General features: G+C 51.0%; 1 protein-coding gene across 4 annotated transcripts in view; it reads left to right on the forward strand.

Moving 5' to 3' along the window:
- Egfr (epidermal growth factor receptor) overlaps positions 1-17,973 on the forward strand; it is a 216,855-nt gene that overhangs the window by 117,557 nt on the left and 81,325 nt on the right. Inside the window, exon 1 of one of the 4 annotated variants that reach the window (XM_050188826.3) lies at positions 14,788-15,417. The exons of the other annotated variants lie outside the window; for them this stretch is intronic. The gene's annotated coding sequence lies outside the window, so the exon portion shown is untranslated. Of the gene's footprint in view, positions 1-14,787; positions 15,418-17,973 lie in introns of those variants that run through there. 4 annotated transcript variants of the gene reach the window in all.

Genomic DNA, 17,973 nt, shown 5'->3' on the forward strand with positions numbered 1-17,973 from the left:
CATTTCATCCCCGTCGAAATGCGACCGCCGCGGCAAGGAATGGAGCCTGCCACCTCGTGCTTGAGCGCAGAACGCAATCACTGCGCCCCTGCGACGGTTGTATGGCGGGTGACGAATCTGGCGAAAATAAGGTACACCTTGCGCCGCGTTGAAATTATCGGTTATCCACAGCGCGTTCGCGTTTCTGCTTTCAGTGCGTGAATCTATAGCGCTGTCTGTTACGTTGTGTGTAGTCGCGAACGTGGGCTGTTTTAGGGACAATCACTGCCGCTTCTACGTTCTCTTAAGTGTGCAATATTATTTATTTATTTATTTATTTATTTATTTATTTATTTATTGTATATACTGGAACCTCGAGTTGGGGTTTTAGCAGAGTGGAGTTACATTCGTTGGGCTTCGCAAATTCGCAAACTGTTTATTTATTTATTTATTTATTTATTTATTTATTTATTTATTTGCCTTTGGAGAGGGAGAGAGACACAGAGAGATTGAAGAGGCACTGCTGTCAACAACAAACTTTGTAAAAATGCTGCTTCCACCCCGTCGAACTCGAGTACTTGGTCTTCGCCATGTCACCGATACAAGTTGCTCTGAGTTACCTATAGCCGTTGTGTCCCCTCGTACCAATTTTGGTGGCTTGGTCACATATCGGGGCAACTAAACAGCACAGTGTTGTTTAAGCTCTGCGCCGCGAAGTGCACTGCCAAGTATGTACACGCTGCGCACGATTAGCTAGCTGCTGGGTCGTTCCACCACGCAAGCACTGTGGCGCGCTTATTTTCTCTAAATGTCGCTCAACAACAAACAGGTCCGTTCATCCGTTCAGCGTGTTTTCTACCCCTCCCCCCCCTCACCCGGCCAATACGTGATCATTTATTTCATTCGCGGTAAGATGGATTGAAGTTTATGGCCTACCGTCCAGTGTTTCTCTTAACTCTTCGCCCCCCCCCCCCCCCCCCGGCCTGTTTCTCTCTCTCTCTTTTTCTTTTTTCTCGCGCGTCCTTCTTCAAAACCGCGATAACACCGAAAAAGAAGAGGGGCCAAAGCCCGGTGGAGAGGAGGTTTACACGCGGCTCGCAAACACTCGCGATAAGCAAGCACACACACATAACATGCGAGCGCGTGCGGACAGGAAGCAGGAAGAAGGAGGGAAGGGGGGAGGGAACGGCACGGGGCGATCTTGATGTTCGATCTGCTGCCGCACGGGCCCCCGCTCGCTCGGCCGGGGAGTTCATTTGGAGCGAATCCGGTTCTCCTTCTTCTTCGCAAAGGGCCGGAGATGCCTCGGAGCAACTGCACCGGCCACGCAACGCCACGCTGCTTCTTTCTTCTTCTTCTTCTCCGAAGATAAGCGCGCGTGCTCGTGCGGTGTGTCCGCGCGCGCGCGGGCAGCGGGCAGCCAGCTTTCCGGCTCGTTCGGCGTCGTCTCTGCTTCTTCTTCTCGGCCCGGGCTTTCCCCTTCCACGAGCGCCTCCTATAGCTGCCGCCCTGTCCCGCCTTGTGGCCCGTGGCAGCCATAGAGCTTCCTATATACAGAAAATGTACTGTATATAGGGAACCTTGGCGCCGCTATCGCTCAGCTAACCTGCCAGCATTTACGATTTTTTTCGCAAACGGCCAGATTTTTCTTTTTCAAACCTGTTTACGATTGTCGCAGCGTATGTCTTAGATATTTAATTTGCTTCCGGTTTAGGGACAGGACTGATATTAAGAAAGAAGAAGAAAAAGTACAGTCGGTGGCATATTTTTCAGATCCGCTCGATTATTCGGGCTTACCCACGTCGCCATAGCGCATTTCAGCACAGTGCATGTTCAGAGTTGCCTATAGAACTTCGTAGGCAGTCGAAATCTTGATTAATAAAACAATTTTTTGTGTATTTTTCACAACATTTTACGATTTCATTTTATGTCTCGCCGCGGTATGTCGCTCATTGCCTACGGAGTTCTGCTGCTGCGGAGTTCTCTGAGGCTTTGGTAGGCCTGCTATCTGTACTTTGTTTTCCTTTATGCACAATGAAGATTGTATTGTATTGTATTGTATTGTATTGAGCGCGAGGTGGCGGGTTCGCTTCCCGACCGCGGCGGCCGCATTTCAATGGGGGCGAAATGAAAAAGAAAGAGAAAAAAAATTGTGTACTACTTAGATTTAGTTGCACGCTAAATAAATTCTGCCTGTTGCTCAAAATTGATCCGGAGTCCTCCACAGTGGCGTCTCTCATAGCCCCGGCGTTGCTTTGGTACGTTAGAAATCCCACGAATCAATATTATCAGTTTAATTTTGTTGTTTCGACGTTAACATATTCTTCCGTACTTTAAGGTGGGCAGGTCTGCATGGGCATGATGGGTACAGTTACATGCATTTGTTTAATATCCGTACTCGCTATGGCTTCAGACGTTCTTGCGGATCCGCGAACTTCCACTCATTCCCCTGCTGGCTGACGCTATACTTGCGCGATCAGCATAGACACCAGGACCAGAGTTCTTCAGCACGTCTTTCAGTGCGCCAGATAAGGCCTTATTGTTTGCACTATTAGACCGCGAGGCTTTTATGGCCCATCGGGTGACACTGAAGTCCGAGAGGAGCGGGAGAGGGGGAGAAAGAAAATCCCCTCCGCTCAGGGGATTAAAAGAAAATGCCCTTCGATCGGCCGAAACCCGTCGGTATCTTTTTTTATGCCGTTGCTTTTCTTTCCAATTAGAATTGATGTCCCTGCCGCCGAGTAGATCCGTAGGCGAAGTGTGCGGCTTCTCGAGATGCCTGAGGATCATTAGTGCGTGTGTTTGAGTTGTGTGCTTTTCCTTTTTCGTGTCTTTCTCTTTCTTGCCCTCTGTCGCATCGGTCTTCCACGGCCGACGTATTTAAGCTTCCCCTCGATTTAGACAGGCCTCCGGGACTTAGGATATACGCACGCCGGCGCAGCGTTGTCGCCCGGCATCGAGCCATAGAGGCGCCTTTAACAGATGGGAGGTGCGATTCGGGGACTGTGGAGGAAGAGAAATAGCAGGCCGGTTGCGGTCAGGCGCCTTACGTTTCTGGCTTTGCACTTTCCGCCGCGTTTTGTTTCTTTGAAATAAGGTCGGCGATGTGCTTCGATTGTCTCTTCAGAAACCCCTGAACTGGCTTATCGGTCGCAGGATGTGCTCATATTGCCAGTCATATATAACTTTTGAATCCGACGAGCGGCCTCCCTGTGTTTATGTGTGTGGTGGAAGGCTGTGTGGATCTGGTTTTGGAAAGGAAAGCGTTTCTAGTAATAGAAACGGCATGATGCCCGGGGCACCCCCCTGAGCACCCCCCCATCTGTATCTTACAAGATGGAAAAACTTTCATTTCATAGATAGCGTTAAATAATATGTGCCGGAGGTGTTCGCACGGGTTCAGCGGCCAGTCTTCTGAAAAATTTGGAGGGCGCCTAAGCCTCGCCTTTAAGAGTGAAACGCGACTGCTTGTCACGCTTCCAGCGGCAATGGCAGCGTAAGTATCCGTAATGTTTACCGGCAAACGCTGGCAACGAAGGCTATGCACGAAAGCGAGCTTTCTGATAGAAATGCGGCCTCTTGCGTGGGCCGCGGATGCGCGGAGGCGAGCGCCATCTCGATGGTGTTGCAAGGAACCGCGCACGCCGCTCCATGAATGATCGGAACGCTGGGAAAGGAGCTTGTGTTTGCGTTTCCGCGTAACAGAATTACGTTTTCTCGTATATTCAAATTACAGTCCGACGCTATCGTGCCTGTTCGTTGTGTGCAGGTCTTACTTCACGATTTTTCCGACGCATTTCTATTTCAGAAATTCAATTAGTTGTGTAACGTATCTGCGCTACATGGAGGGCCTGCGTAGTTGGGAATGCTTTTTTCGCTCAAGAGACTGACGACGCGGAACGCCGACACCGGATTTTCTGCAACACGCGCGGCTCTTAACGCTGTCGCGCAAAAAGGCCTTAAGCTTGTAAAATGTTCCGTTGCTGAGGTCCAAGCGACGGCCATTTGGTCGCAAAAAAGTTATTCGTGGCATCATCCAACATTTAATTCTTATCACGAGGAACTGCTTCTGTTATACTTGAGTCAGTGTGTGTGTGTGCGCGCTTGTAATTTCTGTGTTGCGTTATTGCGCATCGCCGCATGATTCGTTTCTTCTGTATCACTCGCTTTCTTAAATTTTTTTAAGAGCCTCATGGTGAGGCGAAATCTTTTAAGGTGTCGCCTTACCATATCGGCTTTTCCTTTTTGTTTTTTCATGTGTGTGGAGTACCTTGTTCCCTCCCTGTCCTATCTCCTATTTTTCTTTATTTTCATCCCTTATAAACCCCTTCCCCCGTGTAGGGCAGCAAACCGGATGTGCGTCTGGTTAACCTCCCTACCTTTCCTTCCTTCTTTTCCTCTTCCTTCGTGCATGTGTTCGTTCAGTCGATAATTATCTTCGCGTGTGTCGAAGTGGGCAGTCTTCACTCCGCTCACATGCCGTGCTTTGAGGGCATGCACGATGCTTTCAGACGTTAAGACTGATCAATTCAACCCTATCCTCCCTCCCTCTTGTATCTCTGTACTATATAGGGCAGCATATGGTACGATTTGAGTAGCTGATCGTTATCCGCAAATTGTTTTGTTTCACTTTTCATCGCTCACCGCGGTGCTCAGTCGTTCCGCTGTTGAACGCGTAATCGCAGGTTCGACTTCCGGCCGCAGCAGCCGCGCTCTGATCGGGAGCGTAATTATAAAACGCTCGTGTGCTTGGATGGTGGATGTTATGGACGGTGGCCAAAATGAACCCGGCTGGCACTCTCCGTATACGGTGTCCAGACATTAATTACATGGACCAGATGTTCCTGTGGGACATTGAACCGTCTTAATATTATTATTTTTTTATCATTTTCATTGGTGATGGTGGGCCGAAAATGATAACCTGATCAATTTTTACATTAAATAAAAGGTTGGCGACGAGGGGGGGGGGGGAAGAGACTTGGTTTAAGTTTGTAATCGTTGACTCATTACGGCATCTCCACTGTTTCAAAGTTTGGTCGCATTTGGCGCGGTCGCCGCCAGTGCGAAATGCGAAACGGGAGCCTCCCTTTTCCCGATTTACTTGATTTATTTCTTGACGTTTGTCCCGAACGGAGTATACTCCTCCGGTACCTCATTTTTAATACTCGAGATTCCGTAGAGAGTGCCAGGGGACTAATACAGGACAATGCGAGCGAAGCCTCCATCGACAGCCTCCGCGCGAGATGACAGGCTTCGCTGCTTAGCTCATACCTGGAAGACAAACTCTGGGCAGTCAAGGAAGCCGCCGAGAGGCAAGAACTCTTGGCCGTAACCTCGGCGGGGGCCCCAGCCCACTACACCCGCCGGACGCGAATCGTTCTGATTCGAAATAAAGTTTTCTAACTCACTCATTCAGTAGAGAATAAAATAACATCGGCAACTAGCGAGAGAAGAGACCGCGGTGAGGCGCTCTTACCGCAGATATGCGTTTCCACGAGACTCCTCGATATATGACGTTTACACTCGCTTCGGGTCACATTGCGCAGATTTTAAAGAAAAGTGGAGGGGTGGGGGGGGGGGGGGGGCTTGAGGAGCGGGCACGGGCAGTCGATAACCTGAATAATGACAGCGGACGGTACTTCGTCGTTTCCTCGGGGCGCTCGTATCTCTCGTGGCGGACGACGCGCGCGGGGCGCCCCACAGTTCAACGCGCGAAGATTCGGTGGTTCTTCGCAGTCCTGCCTGTGCTGCTGTTTTGGGTTCTCGGTAGCTCGGCGGGGGAGCGATAGGGATAAAAATACGAGAAGCGCATTGTGGTCTCGTGCGTCGCATGCCATCGAGAAATCGTGAGCAGAATCGGCCACAGCGACTGTGTGCGAGAGGTGACGGCGTTGGCTGCTGCGCAAAGCATATGGAATTGAAAGAGAGAGAGAGAGAGAGAGAGAGAGAGAGAGGGGGGGGGGGAGAGGGAGGGGAGGGAGGGAGGAGCACTCGGCGTCCAAATGTTTGTAGTCCGCTCTCGCGCGACGGCACAACGCGTGAAGTCCGAGGAGCGCCTACCGCGTGAGGCTCCGTGAGCGATACCTGTTGGCTCGCGCTTGCAAGAATAAATAGCGCGGGTGGAAAGGAAATGAGGAAGCCTCATGGCGGGACTTTATCGCCCCCACCGTTCAGTGGTACGTGTGGCAGGGATTCGGTTGGCACGATGAGCGATTTCCGCCCAACTCTTGCTGCTGTCGAGATTTCGCGCGCCTTTGTGTCTGTGTAAACAGAAACGCATATTTATCACTCCTGATAAAGAGTGCTGGGGGTCCAAGGAGTTGGGAGTAGTCGGATGCTATTATCCTAAGATCAATATTGCGACTTGCGACCGGTTCTGTGTTGTATCAAGTTCGGCTCGTATCATAGGTTTAAGATTTCTTTCTCTCTTTTAGTTTCATATCGATCCGGCCGTTCTCTTGGTGATTTCATTACCATACACGTTACGGTGAAGCTGAATAAAAAGGAATGTGCGGTCCGTCGCTTCTGTCTCAATGCATCTTGTTGGTGGCCATGGTCTTGTGTGAGAGCTTGCGCACATTTAGAGTGAAGGACTAAAAAGGGCAAAACGGAGATCATGACGACGGAGCTACATTAATACTTTTCTTGTATTTCTCGATACATTAAAACCATAGTTCGTATTGATTTGCTGTTGCGGTTGCTGGAGGGGGCGGTGCTCCCTGTATAGTTTATTCGCCTTTCTGTCTTACCTATTTTCTGGTCTTGCAGCTTGTGGCGCGTGTTGTTTGGCAGTCTCGGCACTGACTTTTCTGTCGCAAAGTGAAGGACGCGTGTGATTTTCGCGTATGCGTACACTTGCGAAAATTAAGCACTTATAAACGCAGCAGGTGTACCCATTGCCATAAACAGGGCTATCTACAGTTAAACCAGTGTTTAGGATTGAGGACGAAGAGGAGGGATGGAGAGAACGAGAGACATATTTAAATGGCGCACCTCACGCTCGCGCATTTGTAGTTTGCGACGCAATACGCACCGCCCTGGTCTTGAATCACGTACCCGTGGTTCGAAGTCACATGTGAAGTGCGAATATAGTGGTCGTCCTGTGATGTCAGGAAAAAAAGAATAAAAAAAGTCTTGCGAACAAGCTGCTAATTTTCACTCGCGGCGCTTCTGGATCCGCAACATTTTTTGCGCGGATAGGCTGTATTTATACTAGCCGGCACGGCACGGGACGTTGGCGTTTCGAGTCCGAGAGCAGCGCGGCTAAGTTGCCGCGTTGACGCGATGTTTGCGGTCGCTATAGCCGCCGCCGTGATTTGCTACACAGGTCGCCCGAGGTGTGGATGTTTGCATCCGTCCGAAATTACACGCTTCGCTCGCGCATGGGCGAGTGCATCAGCCCCGGCATCGGTTCTCCGACTCCATCCCAGACATGACTTGGTCACGGTTGATAAACGAGAACAGCCCATTACCAATCACGCCGCCGGCCCTCCTCCTCTTTATTGATATCGCTTGCGCAGCTTGTAGATATCGTCACGGCTGATTGGTTCGGGGAGACGCTACGCGCAGCGTCGTGCTATTCTTGATTTTTCTCTGGCGTCGCCTTTCCCTCAGGAGGGGAGCTTTACATTGTCTTTAGCAACAGCATTTACGGCAGCGCCGCTGCTTGTTGCCTGCGAAGCAGACGAGGAGGCGCTGAGGCGGAACGGCGCGTCAGGAGGCGCGCGCATGCGGGCGCCGTCGGGGAATGCGCCGCGTTCAGCCGCGCGCCCTTTTGTTTAGCGCACGTGTGGACGCAACGGCGGCAACGACGCGTTTTGCCGTCGCCAGCGTCTTCGCACCGGCGCGGCGTAAAGCCACGTTTCGCGTGGCCGCGATTTCGCACGCGCGAACGTCGCAGCTGTAGGCGCTGAAAAGTTACACGGCGGCTCGACTTCACGCGCGCGTGATTCTTTACAAAGTGTCAACGGGGGTGCCGAACTTCACTTGCGAGGCGGCCCGGCATATACGCGTTGCAAGCCGTAGACGAGCTGATGTGTGCTTTTCCGTCTCGTATAGCCGCGGGCTTCCACGTGTACACGCGGCTGATGCTTGCACGTGAAACTTTGTACAGACGCAAGCGTATCGCAACGGGTGCACTTCGCTAAACGGCGAAGTGCAAGTAAACAAAGAAAGAAAGAAAGGAAGCTGTCGTTCCGAAAGAAATGTTGTGCTCGAAGACCGAAGTCTCGCTTGCTCGCGTAGTCTCGCCCTAAGTTGCGCCAGGTAAGAAGCGCTTCAGGTGCCGAGTCCAAGGAATGTTCGTGCTGTGCAGCCACTTTCAATAAGTGCCGCTTTGCTTGCGATTGCTTGTTCTTGGCGGGCGTCGATGATCCACCTGCCCTTCGGTCGCATCGCTGCCCTCAGAGAGAGAGAGAGAGAGAAAATAAGCATCTTCATTTCACGCGTATAGTCCGATCAGTACCCCGATAATAACACCAAGTCATATGCCTTGTGGCTCCAGGACAGCTGTGGTATGGGATATCAGGGTTTCTGTAATGGTTCTGGCTTTTGGGAGTGAATGCTATATCTCGTGCAACGAAATTCGGGTCACTGCAATATTGTGAAACGGGCGCGCCGATGGACGTCGCGCTTAACTAGTTCTGAATTGCGTCACATGTGTATACTTGCCACTTAAGCTTAATATTCTTTAGTTTAGTTGAATATTTGTTAATTTTAGCCTTTAGCGGGTAATACGGCTGATTTCAATGCGAGTTTTTTTTCCCGCTGCAGGAAAGCGCAGATTTCCCCTTGAGCAACCGCGTGAGCAACATGACAGTGAGCACTTATATTATTTGCATGGAAGAGGCCGCAGCGGCTGTATACACCCGTCCCCAACATATGTAAATGTTCAACGGAATGAAATCTCAGCGGGAATCTACGCAGTACGTATTCATTTGCACGGCTCGAGCCGACACGCCTCGAGTGGTCGTTAGCTTGCAAGCAAATTCGTGTTCCCTCTGATACATCTGACAGGTCTACACGCGGCGCCAGAAGCTCGAGTTGGGAAACGCGTCCGTCCTGACACGAGTATTAGATTAACGGAACGAGCGCCGTGAATACCGAGTCAAGTCCAAGAAGGGCGCGCACCGATCCGACATGCGCGCGCGTTGAGGTCGCGAGCTAAAGGTAGGATTCCCGCGCACGTGGAATCTCTCTCCCCATAAACGCATTCAACTGTTTACGAAGCGAGCGCCCGTACGTGCACCGCGTGCAGCGATCGGAAGCATCAAAGGACTTCCTCACTCTCCTAGTAGCGAACGAGCTTCGTCGAGCGGACCGGGAGGAGGTTCATGCATATTTCACACTTTGACGACCGAGATGGCGCACTTTGCATCCTATTTCACGGCTCCGCTGGCGCGGCCGTGTAGTGTCGCCTGCAGAGGTATGCATACACGCTGCTTTCTGGTCGAGCGCATTCGAGGCTGCTAATCGGCAGCGAAGCGCCTGCGGCAGGGTTGGCCCTCTCCTCTCGCATGGTAGGTTGCGTAAATGAAAGTCACATTGGGGGGGGACAAGATAGATGCCCCGAACGGTGCTGTTTACTCCACGAGGCGGCACGTGCCGAATTTGCGATAGAACCGATGGGAATGAGCGGATCCGTGCGATGGAGTAACTGCTAAACAAAGAGCCTAATGAAGCCAAGAACAGCGCACGCACGCACGCACGCACGCACGCACGCACACACACACACACACACACACACACACACACGCGCGCGCGCGCGCGTCTGTGTGTGTGTTAGTCAATATATATATATATATATGTGTGTGTGTGTGTGTGTGTGTGTGTGTGTGTGTGTGTGTGTGTGTGTGTGTGTGTGTGTGTGTGTGTACTTTACAGGGCCCATTTATGGGGCATATTGAATAAAGAGGGTTTAAGTCGATTTATACAAAAAAAGTCAGAGTTGACAAAATGCACATATAAATAAACGAAAATTGAAACCGTGGAAACAAACCAGAAGCAACAACAGCCACAAATGCAACATAAGGACTATACAAATATATCGGTGCCAGACGACCAAGGAAAAGTAAAAAAAAAAGAAAGATAACATAAAGACAAGCGATAATTGAACCCGTGGAAACAGGTTATGAGCGACACCAGCGAAAATTACAACATGCACACTATATGCACATATCATTAACAGGCACCCAAAGAAAAGCAAGAAGAACGGAGATAACATAGTTCGATAAACATATGCACATGATAAGCTGGAGAGAAGTTTCATAAGGCACGAATGATATAAACCTTAAAAAAAAAAAAAGGGTTAACTGACGACATCTGCATAAAGTGACTGCTGAAACTTTTCAGGGTTATTCTCTGCGACTTCGCTTTCGAGAACGTTGTTCCACAGACGTATAGCGCGTGGAAGCGCTGCTGAGTTAAATGCGTCAGTATTACCGCAGATGCGCGTGAACCTTGGGTGGCTGTGCAATCTCCATGACGTGTACGACGATGTTTCCAGGCGCGAAATATCGTGGCTATATTTATGTACGCATTTATGAAACAACGACAAGGGCTATGTCATGGAGGTTGTACTTAGCGGCTGGAGGGAAAGAGAAAGCTTAATTTGAAGTACTCTTGAGTACTTCAATGCCATAAGTTTGAGAAAGTAAACGAGCGGCTCTATTCTGACTGCTTCTATCATAGTGGCTGGGTAGTTTTGATAGCGGGACCAGCTCGCAGAGGAAAACTCAAGTTGTGTGCGGACCAACGTTTGAAAAGCTAGTCTCTCTTTCTCTCTATCTCTCTGTTTTTCTTCTTTTTTTTTCGTATAAGAGAAGGCGAATTTCGGAGGTTGTGTGTGTATATCTATATATATAAATGTACAACAGTTGAAATTTTGCTTGCTGGTGAGGATCCCGATCTGCAGTTTCGGTCAGTCATCTCGGTTTTTACCATTACGTTCCTCAGTCTCTCGTCTGATCGACATTACTCTTTTTCGGAGTTCACTGGTGCTGTTTCACTTTCCGCCCGCTTGTTTCATTGACTTGTCGGAATAGTGCCCGCAGTATACTCGTGCATTTAGTCCGTGCAGCTGTTCTTATTACCGTTTCGATGCTACGGGGAAGAAGTGAAGGTTAGGTGCAGAATGTGGTTCTGTTCTACTCTATAGCCGTATTTACGGGGTAAAGGAGGGAGACGGGGAGGGAAACATCCAACATTTGTTTCTTTCGACGGCACCGCCCAAACTGGTCCCACTGGATGTGGTGGGCGATTGATTTTTCTTAGCCATATGATGAGAATGAAATCGAGGATAGTTTAGTAACATTTGCTGCCGGACTAGCTTATATGTGGCTTTTAGAAATGGTTTCAGGTGCAACAAATAGGACACGGACAACAGAATAAAAGACACGGACAGGTATGTTATAACTTGGGTGCGCTGCGTGTAAAACCGTGTGCGTTGACGCAGTGCGCCGGTTGCTTGAAATACACGCCGCATTGTTTCAGGCATGCAAGCCGACGTAGTCAGTATATAGTGCGCTGTGCCGAGGGGCCGAATGCGAAACTCGTGAGCTATAAAAGGAAAGGACAGCTTCGTCGGCGCACCTCACTTGGTGACTCTCCGGCAGCGCACTGAAAGCTTGCGCGTCGCACGAACGCTATCCGCGTTTACCCCGAATCGGTCGCTCGCTTCTGACTCCTCCCAGTGACCAAACTCTCCTCGCGTCTACAGGGCGAGCAAACGCGACGAATTCAAAGCGAGACATGCATACAGAGGCCCAAATAAGTACCCGTGTCAGCCAGCGTGTCGGCGGCACTGACGAACGCGCGCGAGGTGTATATACAGGCAGCCGTCACCGTCGCGAAGTGTATACGAATCTCTCGAAGGTGCGCGCAGTGATGATTATCGTGCGGAGAGAGTAACGAGAGAGGAAGCAAAGCAGCATGGAGAACGCAGTCTCCTGTTTGGGTGTGTTTCTTCTTCTTTTTTTTTTTTTTTTCCTGTGCGACCGGACGACCCAACAGATAGGAGCATAAAGAAAAATGGTTTTCTTTTCGGCGAACTGTATACTCCCGAAGCATGCGAAATTCCGCAAAGAGAATAGAATCTAGCTTAGCCTTCTTTGGTATAGCTCGGTCATGAAGGATGTAGTTCTATATTGTGGCGCATTCACTTACGTGCGCACAAATGAGCGATCGCCGCCCTACAGAAACGAGTGCGGTGCCATCGTTTCTTTCTTTCTCTCTCAGTTTGTTCTTTTTTTCTTTTAAGGGAACGAGACTGGTTTGGTTTGCTCTGCGGACCGTCGCTTCGCTTTGTGCCGTTGCACGAAGCGTCTATTTTCGGCACGGTCATGTATTCATGGGCGGGGTGGCTAACGAAACGTCGTTTTCTCGGCCCTGCTGGACTTCCGGTCCCAGCGCTGTGCGGTGCTACAGTGTCGTCGTTCCTTTAATCTTTGTCGTTGCGTTTATACGGTCAGCCAAGCCCCTTTTCTTCTTCTGGTGTTTTCACCTCATGCGCCGCATCTATAACAATACTTCACGTATTTCCTGGTCCGAGTGTTTCACTCAGCTTGCATTCCGGCTGGGCGCGGCATTACAGAGATTTCGGCCGTTTCTGTATGTATGATCATTACGCTGTGTCGAAGACATAGACGTCACTGGTAGCGCTGGTGGTTCCATCTTGCTGCGTTTAATTGAACCGCGTTTCGTGAACTTATTACAATGATAGGGCTTGTGGTAAAATAGCCGGTAGCGTAATGCTGTCGGCAGCAACATTAATGTGTAGCGCTCTTTTCTTTTCCTTTCACTAGAATATCAGGAAACAAAATGACTTTCCTCGTTCTCTTGTGGCTCAACGAACCACCAAAGGACATCGCTGCTGCTGCGGCCAATGTCTGCCGTGTTCGCTTATTCTGTACACCATTTCTTACCCGAACAGGCTGTGTTTTTCTATTATTGGAAGGCACTTCTCTTTTTCTGCTTCTTTCTCTTGTGTGTGTCGCTCATGTCGAAAAGGATTTTTCACTTGCGCGTTGCGTTAGTTATCGATGAGATTTGCAAGCGCCGAGACGACATTTAATTCACTGCAAGGGTATTGGAAGCATATCCTGTCGCGAATATCATGTCCTGATATACTTGCTCTCTTCTTGCACAATTTCGCTAATGTCAGCGAATATATGGGGAAGTACATGCTCCTCTTATACTGCGAACAGGAAGAAGGGAGGAGGAAACGTCTATACTGTGATGCTTACCTTTATATGCCTCTTTTGCTTGAACTTAAGGCCTTCGCAGGGGCATTCAGTGCACATAATAACAGAATATATATATATATATATATATATATATATATATATATATATATATATATATATATATATATATATATATATATATATATATATTCGTGTATTATCCGCTGAAATCCGCACCTTGTTACATTTAGCGCTGTGTACGCGATTGAAAGGTGAGATCAAACCGAAATCTGACAAATGTTTCGCAAATGACCGCCAGTGGACTTGGAATACGTTCGTACCGTCTGGTCGGCTGCGCTGCAAAATGAAAACTCATCGTTCAATTATGTAAAACTACAGGTTTTGTTTGCGAAGTTGCACGAACGGTGTATCGAAGTATCAGCGTGGGAAAGAGTGCAAACCTATGACAGAGTTAGCAGCACATTTAGTTCGTAACAAGTTTTCGTTGGCCAGCCGCCTTTATGCAATATGTTCGCCTAATGGAAACTAGCTCAAGGAAACAGCCCATACGAACGGCAGAGAAAAAGAGAATTGTTCTTACTGTGTTATTCTTATGTGCCGTGCTTCTCTGCGCTGGTTTCCATGCTCTTACCTTACCAACTTGCCCAAATCTGCTCTCTTGTAGCAATACGTTCGCTATTGCTATTTACCTTTGCGGAGCAGCCTTCGTAGAACCAGCGTTAACGAATTAATCGCATTCTGAATACGGGCTCAAATAATATGGATCGTCGGTGTTGGAACCTCTTGCATCAATGGAACCTGGTCGATTGGAGCAATATGCCTCGTTGTTTTCCCGGGAGTTCTCGGATAAGTTCTAGCAGCCTTTCTTACAACGACCTCGCGCTCGACAGAACTCTATCGGAAATTTCCGCAGACGCCGAGTCACGTACAGTGCGAGCAGTAAACGTTATAGCGCCCCAGAAATATTCGATTTCTCGCAGCTGCCGCAAGTCGCTGCCAAATGTAACGCGTGCTCACTTTTTCGTCTGGCAACACCGATTGTGTAACCTGCGTGAGGGAGGGGAAGCGCGAAACTCAACGCAGGAGGAGAAAAGTTTACGCAATAGAAAAAGAAATAGAACATAAGAGACCGCACTGAAGCTAGCTGACCGGGCAGCGAGCGCGCGGCGTCTAGAGAGGAAGGGGGCTTGGAAAGAAGGGGGAAGTCCCCCACCACACGAACGAACCGTCCCGCGCAAGGTGTTCGGCGCTGCCTCGCGGCGGTGCAAGTTGTCTTTCTCCTCTTCGTTCCGCCGCTTCTCCTTCTTGCGCCTATCTGTTTCTCTGCCCGAAGAGAGCGTCGTTCTCCGGTGCGCCCAGTACGTCTCTCCCCTTACCTGCGTGCTTCCCTCTGATATTGTTGACTGTTTTTACTTCTTCCTTTCCTCGGGCGTTCGTGCGCTCTTTCTTGAGAGAGACAGCTTCTCCTGCTCGGGGCCGCTCGGGCCCCTTCTTACCTCTCTCTCGGCCCCCTTAATCCCGGCATGCCCGCCGGGATCCCCCTCGCCCTCCCCGCGCGCCCCGGCCGCCTGCCTACCTGCCCGCCTGCGTAGGAATCTCGCTACCTTGGACGCGAAAACCACTTGCCGGGCTGCCCAAAGTCGCGGAGCCAGCCCCCCCTTGCCGACGCCGCTGCGCTTGCTGTCGCGACCATAGTTGGTCGGCTGGCTGGCTTGGCTGGCTGGCCCCGGTGTTGTTGCCTGGCTTCTTCTCGGGTCTTCTTCCTCCTCCGGCGTCTCGTGCAGCGGCGGTGTTGTTGCACCCCGCACGCGTGGTTGTGTGTGGTGCGGGTGCCCGGCGTCCGCGCCGAGCGTGTCTCTCGATGGTCGCTGTCAAGGCCCGCTGAAAACGGCGCCATGTGAGGGGCGACGCCAGCAGACTTCGGCGACTGTGGGACGTGCCTCCCGAGCCCGGTCGACGGCGGCCGTTCGCTCGCAAATCGTGTGTTCCCTCGTGCTGTGCGCGTGGTTATAGTTCCTCGAGACTCGGCAGTGTAACGCCTTCGAAGAAAGCCGAGCAGAAAGTTCCGGCGAAGACACCTGGGATAATAATACTCCGGAGGAAACAAACCGTGGGGTGTTTTTCGTCCGTCCGTCCCGGTGCTGCCGACCTCGGCTGCCTTGTTTAGCGATTCGCTTTCCTTCTCGGCACCTCGGCCCGGCCACGCAGTGTTGTTCCGGGGGGCTTCTTCTGCTCGGTGAGTCGCGCCTGTCGAGTGCGAGCTGTTTTCTACCTGCATGACGTGTGTCTTGTTCTTTCCACGATCTCCTCGCATTTCTTTCGCTCGAATGTAAGGAACCCGGTAGTCGAGCGCGGCACCGCGTCCTCGGCAATCGCTGGCCACCTGTTGCTGCTGGTGGTGTAGGAGAAGCAGCCAGATGCCGAGCCCGTCATCGGCTGGCTCCTCGAAAGTGGGCCGCACCGCGTCGCTCTTGCCTGTCGGGGAAGCACGGCCTGCCTGCCTTTTCAGCTGGCGGCCGCTGCTTCTCCGGTTAGGCCTAACCGGGGGGGTCGCCGTTCCTTCCGAAGCCCGTTTACGATCACGTTCCGGGTCGCTTCGCTCGTAAAGGCTGCCGATCACCGCCGGGGAGGCCCGTCGACCCGCACGCTTTTCACGGCGCAAAACGGGGCAAAGAAAGAACGACCAGCGGACGGATTTCTCGTAAACGATGCGACCTGAAAGAAGGCGGTCGCCCGCGCCGCTCTTTGCGATGGCCGATTACAGAAGGTCGGGGATGAAAAGGAGCGAACTCCGTCACTTCGAACGGGCTGAGGAAGGGCCGTGCGGGTTCGTTTCAGCTGTAGGCCTAACGTTAGCTGTGGTACGGACGCTGCGGTTCCGCGCTCGTATCTCTGTGGTTCCTGGCGTTACGCGCCACTCTCATCATTCTTTCTCTTCTATATCTTTCGTTCTTTTTTTTAAGGTACATTAGTGTAATGCATGCGTCGCGCGGTCGATTAGAGAGCATGCATGCCGAGGGCACGTCACCGATGTGGCATGCGCCGTGTTTTTGTTTGTTGCGCATGTTGTTCTGACTGGACCTCTCGCGGACTTCTCTGCGTCATACGTTGCGGTGCATACTGTCATCTCACGCGAGAGTCGCGGATAGCAACGTTATGGCCCCGATACGTAAAGCACACAGCGCACCACCTGGGAGAGGTTTCTGTCCTCCGGGCTGCCGTCGCGAGGCTAACTCGTAAGCAGCGCGTGGAACGGCGTCACGTGCTTTGATGGATGACGAGGAGATGAGTGTTGGGTGTCGGCATTGGCACGGTCACAAGAATGCCGCACGCGCTGGTGACGACGTCACCTCGAAGAAAGTCGCGGCGGCGCCTTTGTGGAGGAAACTTTTGAGGGAAGGTAAAAAAACAAGACTCCAAAGCTGTGTTGGGCAGGCGACAAGGATGAAAGCGCGGTCTCGCCGTTGTGATCGAGTCACGCAACGACCGAGAATCGCGCTAAAGTCGATTCCCGGTAACCAGTTTCCGTAACCGACAAAAACCTGATGTTTTTTCCGCCTTGGCAGGAATTGCACACTGAAGCCGCATTCTGGATATACTAAACTTTCAATGATAGCGCGCTCACCGCGGAGGCTATAAGCGGCGATGGCGTTCTGTTGGGCGAGGTCGCGGATTCGATCCCCTGCCTTCGCAGCCGCGTCGCGATGAAAGCGATACGCAAGAGCGCTCCGTGTGCCGAGATTTCGGTGCACATTGAAGACATTTTAACAAAACAATCTAGAGCTCTGCATTGCGATGACTGGTGTACATAATCCCAGGTGTCGCTGTGGGACGCGAAATTCTATGGGTTAGTACTATTACTTTCAAGTCCTCGAATTCTATAACAAATAACATCACAAAGAACATAACAAAGAGCATCGCACGCGTAATGTGAAGACGTGGGATTGTTACCCACCTGCGGCAAGTTGTTTTTTCATCCACTTGCATTGCCATTAATTTATTATTTCTTAATTCAATAAGTAAGTACAAGTTGGCTTCTCATGTTATGATTAATAAAAATTCGGGCCCCTCGGTTAACCCCCTTTGTTCTCGTTATGGCGGAATAATTTACTCACGTTATGACGAAATCATTTAATACGAAACATCGGTTTATACGAACATCGGGCTCTTGTCAGTTAAAAAAGCCTATACTGAAGCGTTTCCTTGTCCCGACATTCATTCTTTCTTTTTTGCGTGAACCATAAACAGATATGGCGGTAGTGAAGAAAGTACTGCCACAGAGCGTCTGAGCAGCTCGGAAGGTTTCGAGAAAAATCGCGGGGCCTTGCGCGCGTGCGTTAACTGCCGACAAGAGGGGACACCCCCGCTCCCTGCTCGTGTTCTGCGGTTTCGTTAACCCGTTCAGACTACACGAAGACGAGCACACGCAAACACTGCCGCGTGATTGCCACCAGTTGGGATCGACCCGTAGCGTTGCGGCCGCCGCGTGAAGCGACGCGACGCGCAGCAAACCGCTGCCGCGCCGAACCATATTAGTCGGCGCCGTTCCAGAGCGGTGCCCTATTTCCGCGTGTGCGGTTTCCTTGTTTCGTTTTGTTTATTGCTGCGGGCTCTGTTCCGATCGCTTTGCTCGCTCCGTTTCTCAAGGCACGCGCGGCCTGCTGCCAAACGGCACCACCGCTACTGCTGCACCCTTGCGAAGAACAAACAGGCGCCGCTCGCATTGGCTGCAGTGAAGCCACTATTATTAGAAACAAGCGGAGAAGCCGGTATACCTATTACATGCCGCCGT

The sequence above is a fragment of the Dermacentor andersoni genome, chromosome 2 (assembly GCF_023375885.2).
Source record: "Dermacentor andersoni chromosome 2, qqDerAnde1_hic_scaffold, whole genome shotgun sequence".
Classification (NCBI taxonomy): domain Eukaryota; kingdom Metazoa; phylum Arthropoda; class Arachnida; order Ixodida; family Ixodidae; genus Dermacentor; species Dermacentor andersoni.